The 12,853-nt window shown below is 41.2% G+C and overlaps 4 non-coding genes across 4 annotated transcripts; all 4 read right to left on the reverse strand.

Moving 5' to 3' along the window:
* Positions 1-1,647: 1,647 nt before the first annotated feature.
* Positions 1,648-1,720, reverse strand: TRNAR-UCG (transfer RNA arginine (anticodon UCG)). The gene has a single exon. It is a non-coding gene; the product is annotated as a tRNA-Arg (tRNA).
* Positions 1,721-2,367: 647 nt separating this feature from the next.
* TRNAR-CCU (transfer RNA arginine (anticodon CCU)) lies at positions 2,368-2,440 on the reverse strand. Its single transcript has one exon. It is a non-coding gene; the product is annotated as a tRNA-Arg (tRNA).
* Positions 2,441-5,685: 3,245 nt separating this feature from the next.
* TRNAR-CCU (transfer RNA arginine (anticodon CCU)) lies at positions 5,686-5,758 on the reverse strand. The gene has a single exon. It is a non-coding gene; the product is annotated as a tRNA-Arg (tRNA).
* Positions 5,759-7,260: 1,502 nt separating this feature from the next.
* TRNAR-CCU (transfer RNA arginine (anticodon CCU)) lies at positions 7,261-7,333 on the reverse strand. Its single transcript has one exon. It is a non-coding gene; the product is annotated as a tRNA-Arg (tRNA).
* Between the last annotated feature and the right edge of the window lie 5,520 nt (positions 7,334-12,853).

Genomic DNA, 12,853 nt, shown 5'->3' on the forward strand with positions numbered 1-12,853 from the left:
TTGGAAAAGACTTTTTCCACTCTGAATGTAAAGCAGATTGTGTGACCATTGGCCAAAAACGACCACAAAAGGACTCGAACCCTCAATCTTCTGATCCGAAGTCAGACGCCTTATCCATTAGGCCACGCGGTCATCCGTCCACCTGAGAGGATTTTTATCATGTAGGTGGTATGCATGGATGGAGAACATATTATTGAAAGGTATTCAGGTTTACATCCCATAGTGTTCTTTCAGCTCTTTTCGCTGGAAGCACTTTTTTGGAATCTATATATTGAGTATTTTATGAGTACGATATGCTTTTGTTTTCCTTTTTGCATACAAACCTCTTTCCTCATGAGTTTAAAGCTCATTTGTATTCTCTACATAGCTCTGGAAGTTTCCAGACGTGGAGTGAAACTGTTTTGAAAGTAGGACAAATTACTCCTTCCTGCATATGCTAATTTTTCACACTCACATAGGTTGTATAAGTTTTATGAATCCTGGCTTGACCTATTCAAGTAGCTGAAAGCCTGTCACCACCTCTAGAAACAAGATTCACACCAATCCAATTCAAATCATTTTTTCCAAAGGAATATGTTCTGGCCGGTCGAAAATGCATCTCACAAAAATAGGCATTTAAAAATATACTTTGCAGTTTCAGAACACTAACATGACTGTGAAGTCTACACAAGTAAAATGGGACCGTTTCAAAGTAACTAATCCCTCATAAACTTCTGAGAGAAAGCATGTAATAAATCTACCTAATTTTCAGGAAAAGATAGAGGGAGGATTTTTGTTATCACCTCAGATGGGACTCAAACCCACAATCCCTGGCTTAGGAGGCCAGGGCCTTATCCATTAGGCCACTGAGGTACACATGCATAGCTCTTTTCTAGAGACATTATTTAAATGTATTCTATGGTCAGACACCGGTGTGTGCACACAGGGCACTTCTCACTTCTCTTTATAAGTAAACTTCCCATTTTCATCCTCTTCCATCCCCGACTTTAACGCTCTCTTCTATGCTATAATGGAGACTTTGCAATTTTAGCAAGTGGAGAGAAATTGGAGAACCACTTTCGACTCCACACTTCTTCTTGACTTACTTCTTTTCTCAATATACTGGGCTTAGAAAATGGTATCAAGCCATCCTTATCATCAGCAGGACACGGAAAGAGGCACCAAGTCTCCTAACCAAGTTCAACCACACTCTGCAACTTAACCATTGCACTACAAATTAGGCAACGGGGGCATCAGCAAAGGCAGACAATGTGCCGATCCTTTATACATTTTTTGTAGTACTTTTCTTACTCGGAGGCAAAATCAGCACTTTAACTGCCCAAATCATACAGACTTTACACATGTAGCACTCTATGCACACATAGGCACACACCTTGCAGTTCTTCTACACACACTTAAGCTAAAAACCCATTCTGTCACGTCAAAATTCTGCAAACCTATTACATATTCATTGCGTCGGCATAGAAGCACTTTTTAATGCCACTAAAATGCACAAGTAGTTAGACTGAAGATGCAACCTGAATGAGTGTACAGTATGTACTCCACTTTATTAATGATTAGTAATTAGAAAGTGAGGACTACAAGAGTATTGGAAAAGACTTTTTCCACTCTGAATGTAAAGCAGATTGTGTGACCATTGGCCAAAAATGACCACGAAGGGACTCGAACCCTCAATCTTCTGATCCGAAGTCAGACGCCTTATCCATTAGGCCACGCGGTCATCCGTTCACCTGAGATGATTTTTATCATGTAGGTGGTATGCATGGATGGAGAACATATTATTGAAAGGTATTCAGGTTTACATCCCATAGTGTTCTTTCAGCTCTTTTCGATGGAAGCACTTTTTTGGAATCTATATATTGAGTATTTTATGAGTACGATATGCTTTTGTTTTCCTTTTTGCATACAAACCTCTTTCCTCATGCGTTTAAAGCTCATTTGTATTCTCTACATAGCTCTGGAAGTTTCCAGACGTGGAGTGAAACTGTTTTGAAAGTAGGACAAATTGCTCCTTCCTGCATATGCTAATTTTTCACACTCACATAGGTTTTATACGTTTTATGAATCCTGGCTTGACCTATTCAAGTAGCTGAAAGCCTGTCACCACCTCTAGAAACAAGATTCACACCAATCCAATTCAAATCATTTTTTCCAAAGGAATATGTTCTGGCCGGTCGAAAATGCATCTCACAAAAATAGGCATTTAAAAATATACTTTGCAGTTTCAGAACACTAACATGACTGTGAAGTGTACACAAGTAAAATGGGACCGTTTCAAAGTAACTAATCCCTCATAAACTTCTGAGAGGAAGCATGTAATAAATCTACCTAATTTTCTGGAAAAGATAGAGGGAGGATTTTCGTTATCACCTCAGATGGGACTTGAACCCACAATCTCTGGCTTAGGAGGCCAGTGCCTTATCCATTAGGCCACTGAGGCACACATGCATAACTCTTTTCTAGAGGCATTATTTAAATGTATTCTATGGTCAGACACCGGTGTGTGCACACAGGGCATTTCTCACTTCTCTCTATAAGTAAACTTCCCATTTTCATCCTCTTCCATCCCCGACTTTAACGCTCTCTTCTATGCTTTAATGGAGACTTTGCAATTTTAGCAAGTGGAGAGAAATTGGAGAACCACTTTCGACTCCACACTTCTTCTTCACTTACTTCTTTTCTCAATATACTGGGCTTAGAAAATGGTATCAAGCCATCCTTATCATCAGTAGGACACGGAAAGAGGCACCAAGTCTCCTAACCAAGTTCAACCACACTCTGCAACTTAACCATTGCACTACAAATTAGGCAACGGGGGCATCAGCAAAGGCAGCCAATGTGCCGATCCTTTATACATTTTGTGTAGTACTTTTCTTACTCGGAGGCAAAATCAGCACTTTAACTGCCCAAATCATACAGATTTTACACATGTAGCACTCTATGCACACATAGGCACACACCTTGCAGTTCTTCTACACACACTTAAGCTAAAAACCCATTCTGTCACGTCAAAATTCTGCAAACCTATTACATATTCAGTGCGTCGGCATAGAAGCACTTTTTAATGCCACTAAAATGCACAAGTAGTTAGACTGAAGATGCAACCTGAATGAGTTTACAGTATGTACTCCACTTTATTAATGATTAGTACTGAGAAAGTGAGGACTACAAGAGTATTGGAAAAGACTTTTTCCACTCTGAATGAAAAGCAGATTGTGTGACCATTGGCCAAAAACAACCACGAAGGGACTCTAACCCTCAATCTTCTGATCCGAAGTCAGACGCCTTATCCATTAGGCCACGCGGTCATCCGTCCACCTGAGATGATTTTTATCATGTAGGTGGTATGCATGGATGGAGAACATATTATTGAAAGGTATTCAGGTTTACATCCCATAGTGTTCTTTCAGCTCTTTTCGCTGGAAGCACTTTTTTGGAATCTATATATTGAGTATTTTATGAGTACGATATGCTTTTGTTTTCCTTTTTGCATACAAACCTCTTTCCTCATGAGTTTAAAGCTCATTTGTATTCTCTACATAGCTCTGGAAGTTTCCAGACGTGGAGTGAAACTGTTTTGAAAGTAGGACAAATTGCTCCTTCCTGCATATGCAAATTTTTCACACTCACATAGGTTGTATACGTTTTATGAATCCTGGCTTGACCTATTCAAGTAGCTGAAAGCCTGTCACCACCTCTAGAAACAAGATTCACACCAATCCAATTCAAATCATTTTTTCCAAAGGAATATGTTCTGGCCAGTCGAAAATGCATCTCACAAAAATAGGCATTTAAAAATATACTTTGAAGTTTCAGAACACTAACATGTCTGTGAAGTGTACACAAGTAAACTGGGACCGTTTCAAAGTAACTAATCCCTCATAAACTTCTGAGGGGAAGCATGTAATAAATCTACCTAATTTTCTGTAAAAGATAGAGGGAGGATTTTTGTTATCACCTCAGATGGAACTCGAACCCACAATCCCTGGCTTAGGAGGCCAGTGCCTTATCCATTAGGCCACTGAGGCACACATGCACAGCTCTTTTCTAGAGACATTATTTAAATGTATTCTATGGTCAGACACCGGTGTGTGCACACAGGGCATTTCTCACTTCTCTCTATAAGTAAACTTCCCATTTTTATCCTCTTCCATCCCCGACTTTAACGCTCTCTTCTATGCTATAATGGAGACTTTGCAATTTTAGCAAGTGGAGAGAAATTGGAGAACCACTTTCGACTCCACACTTCTTCTTGACTTACTTCTTTTCTCAATATACTGGGCTTAGAAAATGGTATCAAGCCATCCTTATCATCAGCAGGACACGGAAAGAGGCACCAAGTCTCCTAACCAAGTTCAACCACACTCTGCAACTTAACCCCTTCGATGCTGCGCAGATTCCGCCGCTGTGCTGGCGGAATCTTGCGCGGGCGGGGTCATGACGGAATGGTTCCGTCATGAGCACAGCTCAACCGTGGGTCATGACGGAACCATTCCGTCATGAGCACCGAAGGGGTTAACCATTGCACTACAAATTAGGCAACGGGGGCATCAGCAAAGGCAGCCAATGTGCCGATCCTTTATACATTTTGTGTAGTACTTTTCTTACTCGGAGGCAAAATCAGCACTTTAACTGCCCAAATCATACAGATTTTACACATGTAGCACTCTATGCACACATAGGCACACACCTTGCAGTTCTTCTACACACACTTAAGCTAAAAACCCATTCTGTCACGTCAAAATTCTGCAAACCTATTACATATTCAGTGCGTCGGCATAGAAGCACTTTTTAATGCCACTAAAATGCACAAGTAGTTAGACTGAAGATGCAACCTGAATGAGTTTACAGTATGTACTCCACTTTATTAATGATTAGTACTGAGAAAGTGAGGACTACAAGAGTATTGGAAAAGACTTTTTCCACTCTGAATGTAAAGCAGATTGTGTGACCATTGGCCAAAAACGACCACGAAAGGACTCGAACCCTCAATCTTCTGATCTGAAGTCAGACGCCTTATCCATTAGGCCACGCGGTTATCCGTCCACCTGAGAGGATTTTTATCATGTAGGTGGTATGCATGGATGGAGAACATATTATTGAAAGGTATTCAGGTTTACATCCCATAGTGTTCTTTCAGCTCTTTTCGCTGGAAGCACTTTTTTGGAATCTATATATTGAGTATTTTATGAGTACGATATGCTTTTGTTTTCCTTTTTGCATACAAACCTCTTTCCTCATGAGTTTAAAGCTCATTTGTATTCTCTACATAGCTCTGGAAGTTTCCAGACGTGGAGTGAAACTGTTTTGAAAGTAGGACAAATTGCTCCTTCCTGCATATGCTAATTTTTCACACTCACATAGGTTGTATAAGTTTTATGAATCCTGGCTTGACCTATTCAAGTAGCTGAAAGCCTGTCACCACCTCTAGAAACAAGATTCACACCAATCCAATTCAAATCATTTTTTCCAAAGGAATATGTTCTGGCCGGTCGAAAATGCATCTCACAAAAATAGGCATTTAAAAATATACTTTGAAGTTTCAGAACACTAACATGTCTGTGAAGTGTACACAAGTAAATTGGGACCGTTTCAAAGTAACTAATCCCTCATAAACTTCTGAGAGGAAGCATGTAATAAATCTACCTAATTTTCTGGAAAAGATAGAGGGAGGATTTTTGTTATCACCTCAGATGGGACTCAAACCCACAATCCCTGGCTTAGGAGGCCAGTGCCTTATCCATTAGGCCACTGAGGCACAACTGCACAGCTCTTTTCTAGAGACATTATTTAAATGTATTCTATGGTCAGACACCGGTGTGTGCACACAGGGCATTTCTCACTTCTCTCTATAAGTAAACTTCCCATTTTCATCCTCTTCCATCCACGACTTTAACGCTCTCTTCTATGCTATAATGGAGACTTTGCAATTTTAGCAAGTGGAGAGAAATTGGAGAACCACTTTCGACTCCACACTTCTTCTTCACTTACTTCTTTTCTCAATATACTGGGCTTAGAAAATGGTATCAAGCCATCCTTATCATCAGTAGGACACGGAAAGAGGCACTAAGTCTCCTAACCAAGTTCAACCACACTCTGCAACTTAACCATTGCACTACAAATTAGGCAACGGGGGCATCAGCAAAGGCAGCCAATGTGCCGATCCTTTATACATTTTGTGTAGTACTTTTCTTACTCGGAGGCAAAATCAGCACTTTAACTGCCCAAATCATACAGATTTTACCAATGTAGCACTCTATGCACACCTTGCAGTTCTTCTACACACACTTAAGCTAAAAACCCATTCTGTCACGTCAAAATTCTGCTAACCTATTACATATTCAGTGCGTCGGCATAGAAACACTTTTTAATGCCACTAAAATGCACAAGTAGTTAGACTGAAGATGCAACCTGAATGAGTTTACTGTATGTACTCCACTTTATTAATGATTAGTAATGAGAAAGTGAGGACTACGAGAGTATTGGAAAAGACTTTTTCCACTCTGAATGTAAAGCAGATTGTGTGACCATTGGCCAAAAACAACCACGAAGGGACTCGAACCCTCAATCTTCTGATCCGAAGTCAGACGTCTTATCCATTAGGCCACGCGGTCATCCGTTCACCCGAGATGATTTTTATCATGTAGGTGGTATGCATGGATGGAGAACATATTATTGAAAGGTATTCAGGTTTACATCCCATAGTGTTCTTTCAGCTCTTTTCGCTGGAAGCACTTTTTTGGAATCTATATATTGAGTATTTTATGAGTACGATATGCTTTTGTTTTCCTTTTTGCATACAAACCTCTTTCCTCATGAGTTTAAAGCTCATTTGTATTCTCTACATAGCTCTGGAAGTTTCCAGACGTGGAGTGAAACTGTTTTGAAAGTAGGACAAATTGCTCCTTCCTGCATATGCTAATTTTTCACACTCACATAGGTTGTATACGTTTTATGAATCCTGGCTTGACCTATTCAAGTAGCTGAAAGCCTGTCACCACCTCTAGAAACAAGATTCACACCAATCCAATTCAAATCATTTTTTCCAAAGGAATTTGTTCTGGCCAGTCGAAAATGCATCCCACAAAAATAGGCATTTAAAAATATACTTTGAAGTTTCAGAACACTAACATGTCTGTGAAGTGTACACAAGTAAAATGGGACCGTTTCAAAGTAACTAATCCTCATAAACTTCTGAGAGGAAGCATGTAATAAATCTACCTAATTTTCTGGAAAAGATAGAGGGAGGATTTTTGTCATCACCTCAGATGGGACTCGAACCCACAATCCCTGGCTTAGGAAGCCAGTGCCTTATCCATTAGGCCACTGAGGCACACATGCACAGCTCTTTTCTAGAGACATTATTTAAATGTATTCTATGGTCAGACACCGGTGTGTGCACACAGGGCATTTCTCACTTCTCTCTATAAGTAAACTTCCCATTTTCATCCTCTTCCATCCCCGACTTTAACGCTCTCTTCTATGCTATAATGGAGACTTTGCAATTTTAGCAAGTGGAGAGAAATTGGAGAACCACTTTCGACTCCACACTTCTTCTTGACTTACTTCTTTTCTCAATATACTGGGCTTAGAAAATGGTATCAAGCCATCCTTATCATCAGCAGGACACGGAAAGAGGCACCAAGTCTCCTAACCAAGTTCAACCACACTCTGCAACTTAACCATTGCACTACAAATTAGGCAACGGGGGCATCAGCAAAGGCAGACAATGTGCCGATCCTTTATACATTTTTTGTAGTACTTTTCTTACTCGGAGGCAAAATCAGCACTTTAACTGCCCAAATCATACAGACTTTACACATGTAGCACTCTATGCACACATAGGCACACACCTTGCAGTTCTTCTACACACACTTAAGCTAAAAACCCATTCTGTCACGTCAAAATTCTGCAAACCTATTACATATTCAGTGCGTCGGCATAGAAGCACTTTTTAATGCCACTAAAATGCACAAGTAGTTAGACTGAAGATGCAACCTGAATGAGTTTACAGTATGTACTCCACTTTATTAATGATTAGTAATGAGAAAGTGAGGACTACAAGAGTATTGGAAAATACTTTTTCCACTCTGAATGTAAAGCAGATTGTGTGACCATTGGCCAAAAATGACCACGAAGAGACTCAAACCCTCAATCTTCTGATCCGAAGTCAGACGCCTTATCCATTAGGCCACGCGGTCATCCGTTCACCTGAGATGATTTTTATCATGTAGGTGGTATGCATGGATGGAGAACATATTATTGAAAGGTATTCAGGTTTACATCCCATAGTGTTCTTTCAGCTCTTTTCGCTGGAAGCACTTTTTTGGAATCTATATATTGAGTATTTTATGAGTACGATATGCTTTTGTTTTCCTTTTTGCATACAAACCTCTTTCCTCATGCGTTTAAAGCACATTTGTATTCTCTACATAGCTCTGGAAGTTTCCAGACGTGGAGTGAAACTGTTTTGAAAGTAGGACAAATTGCTCCTTCCTGCATATGCTAATTTTTCACACTCACATAGGTTGTATACGTTTTATGAATCCTGGCTTGACCTATTCAAGTAGCTGAAAGCCTGTCACCACCTCTAGAAACAAGATTCACACCAATCCAATTTAAATCATTTTTTCCAAAGGAATATGTTCTGGCCGGTCGAAAATGCATCTCACAAAAATAGGCATTTAAAAATATACTTTGCAGTTTCAGAACACTAACATGACTGTGAAGTGTACACAAGTAAAATGGGACAGTTTCAAAGTAACTAATCCCTCATAAACTTCTGAGAGGAAGCATGTAATAAATCTACCTAATTTTCTGGAAAAGATAGAGGGAGGATTTTCGTTATCACCTCAGATTGGACTTGAACCCACAATCTCTGGCTTAGGAGGCCAGGGCCTTACCCATTAGGCCACTGAGGCACACATGCATAGCTCTTTTCTAGAGGCATTATTTAAATGTATTCTATGGTCAGACATCGGTGTGTGCACACAGGGCCTTTCTCACTTCTCTCTATAAGTAAACTTCCCATTTTCATCCTCTTCAATCCTTGACTTTAACGCTCTCTTCTATGCTTTAATGGAGACTTTGCAATTTTAGCAAGTGGAGAGAAATTGGAGAACCACTTTCGACTCCACACTTCTTCTTCACTTACTGTCAGGCCACCAGAGGACGAAGAGGCGGTAATGGGGGCAACGTTGGGGTCTTTCTGCTGCCCAGAATTGAACAGAAGGGCAAAGAACCATTCATGGACTGAACTACAAAGAAAGAGGAATTCCAAGATGGCGGCCGCTCTGGAAGCAGAAGCGGCAGTCTAGTCTTTCTCCCCACAGGTGTTCCGAGGTTTTGAGAGGCGCGCGCTCCTAGAGGACGACGCACTTCACTGAGGAGATTCAGAGAATAGCATCTTGACATTAGAGTTCCTGAGGAAAAAGTCAGAGAGAATAGAATTAGAGTTAGTTAGTTTGCGCCAGGTTTTACAGAATAGATTTCCAAGTCAGAAACCTTTTCACGCTCCAAGAAACCCCCTGAAGAGAATTTTCAGGAAGATTTACAGAGACAGTTAAGACGACGAAATTCTCTTCAACCCTCGAGAAGACTTTCAATGCATCTTCGAGTATCCCGAGCAGATAGTCGGAGGTCTTTTGGCGCCATCCGGTGACAGAAAAAAGAAGACCGAAGCTAAGTACATTTGAGAGACATGAGAGATGAATGAGAAAAGTATTTGACAGGAAAGATTGCATAGAGAACGTATCTGATAACTCAAGTAATCAGAAATTCACCCCCTTTAGTAGAAAGATTTATGTGCAGTCAAATAGAGATGAAGAAAATAATACAAAATACACTCAACACCGTTCACTAGTACAAGATACCTAGAAATAAGGAAAAGTTAAGTAAAGACAAGTTTAGTACTAGAACCGAATAGAGAGAAAGCATAACTCTGCTTGACAAAACACAGAAGAAGAGGACAAGCAAGAATATTCCCACTCCAGAAGTAAGCCTAAAAAATAATTATTTTTTAAGTTAAGAAAGAAACAAATAGAAAAGGCAAGGGGAAAGAGAAATAATTAATAGAAAGATGTTTTGTAGGAAAGAGAGTCGGCAAGAAGTGACCAGACCCACAGAAAAGAATTGAAAAGAAAAGAAAACACCACACAACAAGACAGACATACAGAAGAGGGGCACAGTGCTTGAAACCCAGGGTAGGTGTTAAACACATAGAGAGTGTTAGAAGTCGAAGGGAGTAGAAAGTAATAGTGTCGTGTTTGTTTCAAGGTTCTCATTAACCAGAGCTGACAACAGAAATAAGAAGAAGCCGAGGAGAATAGTGAGGAACCGGAGTTTCAGGACCAGTCTCTTCTTTGTTTATTATTTTATCCACTTCCCCTTCCCCCCTGCGGGGTAGTTTCGGAGTCCAGGTGAACGTTTCTGGAACTCTGGCTGCCGTGTAGAGGGTGTTGGGAACTAGCATCTCTGTTCCTGTGCAAGCACTTCAGGATACGTCATCTTGACCCTGACAGAGTGAAGTGCCCAAGTGGTAAACTTGCACCCGGACAGAGATGGCAGAAGGAATAAACTTACAGACCTTGGGAGTAGTGCTAGAGACCATTCAAAAGGAGTTGGTGGCAGTGAGAGGACAACCAAAACCTGAGGCAGGAGGTGATTAACTCGAGAAAAGAGACAGCGGAGTTAGTTCAACGGGTTAAGCAGCCATTCGGCTCAGGGAGGAACGCCTTAGACTCATCCACTGAAGACCCAAATAGAATAACTACACAAGTGATCCATTCATTGTCCCCAGTTATTCCGTTGGCTCCTCCGGAGCGCTTTAGTGGGGACCCACAAAAGGCACAGCTATTCATCACACAGTGTTCCTTGCACTTTATGTGTCGCCCTTCCATTTTCCCAGATGCGCAGTCTAGGGTGGCCTTTGTTCTGTCGTACTTGAGCGGAGATGCAGCGTCCTGGTCAATGCCTCTGGTTTCCCGGGATGATCCACTGTTACAAAACTATGAAGACTTCAAACAAGAATTTCTTCGAATTTTCGACAGGCGGAGAATATCTCAAGCAGTAGACAATGAATTATTGGACCTGAGACAGGGAAACCGAGATCTAGTAGCATATTTGGCCCAATTCAATAAATTAGTCGTAGAAACGGACTGGCCAGAAAGCAAGAGAGCTGCAGTTTTTTATAGAGGTCTAAGAGATGAACTTAAAGATGTGTTGGCACAGATACCTAATAGACCCACAGAGATCTCGGAATTAGTGGACCTGGTCTTAGAAATAGACTTTCGTCAAGGAGAGAGGAGAGGAGAAAAAAGGAAAGAATTCAGGCCAGTAGCTCCGAGATTTGATCGGGTTCGGCCAGAAGGGAGTAAGGCTGTGGACGGACAACAAGGTTCGGAGCCCATGCAAATTGGAACGATAAGAGGTCCTCTAACCAAAGAAGAGAAAGAGAAAAGAAGGGCAGGAAATCTTTGTATGTATTGTGGCTCCAGTGGGCATTTTGTAAAGGGTTGTCCAAGAAAACCGAAGACCCCCTTTAAGCCGAAGGAAAACTCGCAGCACCACCAGTAGCGGGAGTTGGACCGGTGGATGCTAATCAGAAGTCAACTCCAACAGAACATCAAGTGGCTAACACTCTACAGTCGTCAGCTCCACATCTAATTCTATCCATGGTACTCAAGTTCCGGCAAGAAACGTTGACAGAAGTTTCAGTGATGATAGATTCCGGAGCCACCGGAAACTTCTGTGATATAAAATTTGCTGCCAAGGTGGGGTTACGAGCCATCTTGAAACCCAAGAGTGAACCGGTTCGGGCAGTAGATGGGACGAATCTCTCATCTGGACCAATAGTGAGTCATACAGAACAGGTACAATTGATTCACTGTGATGGACACGAAGAACGGATTCAATTCAATCTAATTGACGCACCACAGTTTCAACTTATTTTGGGCCTTCCATGGCTCACGGAGCATAACCCAACAATAAACTGGAGCACAAGAACCATAGTGATGGATTCAGAATATTGTCAAAAAAATTGTTTTGAAACAAAAGAAGGAACCAGAGAGTGTAATCCTGCTCAGGCCTTGTGCACAGCGGAGATGTCTGTCTGTGCGATAGACTCCCAGAAGATTCCGTCGGAATATGAAGATTTTGCCGATGTTTTTGACGAAACAGAAGCGGAACAATTGCCACCCCACCGGGTTTATGATTGTAAAATAGATCTAGAGCCAGGTTGCAATCTCCCCTGCAGTCGGGTATACGCGTTGACAGAAAAGGAACATCACCACTTGAAGGAATACTTGGATAAATATCTAGCGAATGGATTCATTCGTCCATCCCAGTCACCCGTATCTTCGCCGCTTTTCTTTGTGCCCAAAAAGCAGGAGGGAGATCTCAGAACTTGTATAGACTATCGCGCAATCAATAAGATCACCAAAAAGAACAGATACCCGCTTCCTCTGATTTCTGTTTTATTGGATCAGTTGAAGGGAGCGCAGATCTATACAAAACTAGATCTTAGAGGAGCCTACCATCTTGTGAGGATACGCGAGGGGGATGAATGGAAGACAGCCTTCAGGACTCGATTTGGGCTGTTCGAATATCAAGTTATGCCTTACGGTCTGTGCAACGCCCCGGCTGCCTTCCAGCATTTCATCAACGATGTTCTCAGTGAGTACATAGACCAATGCGCAATAGTGTACATCGACGACATCTTAATCTATTCGTCTGACTCAAGTCAACATCAGGAACACGTAAGGAAAGTGCTACAGAAGCTTAGAGAAAACAAATTGTTTGTAAAATTGGAGAAATGTGCATTCGGGGTCTCCCAAGTGGAATTTTTGGGGTTTGT

The sequence above is a fragment of the Triturus cristatus genome, chromosome 4_1 (assembly GCF_964204655.1).
Source record: "Triturus cristatus chromosome 4_1, aTriCri1.1, whole genome shotgun sequence".
Taxonomy (NCBI): Eukaryota; Metazoa; Chordata; class Amphibia; order Caudata; family Salamandridae; genus Triturus; species Triturus cristatus.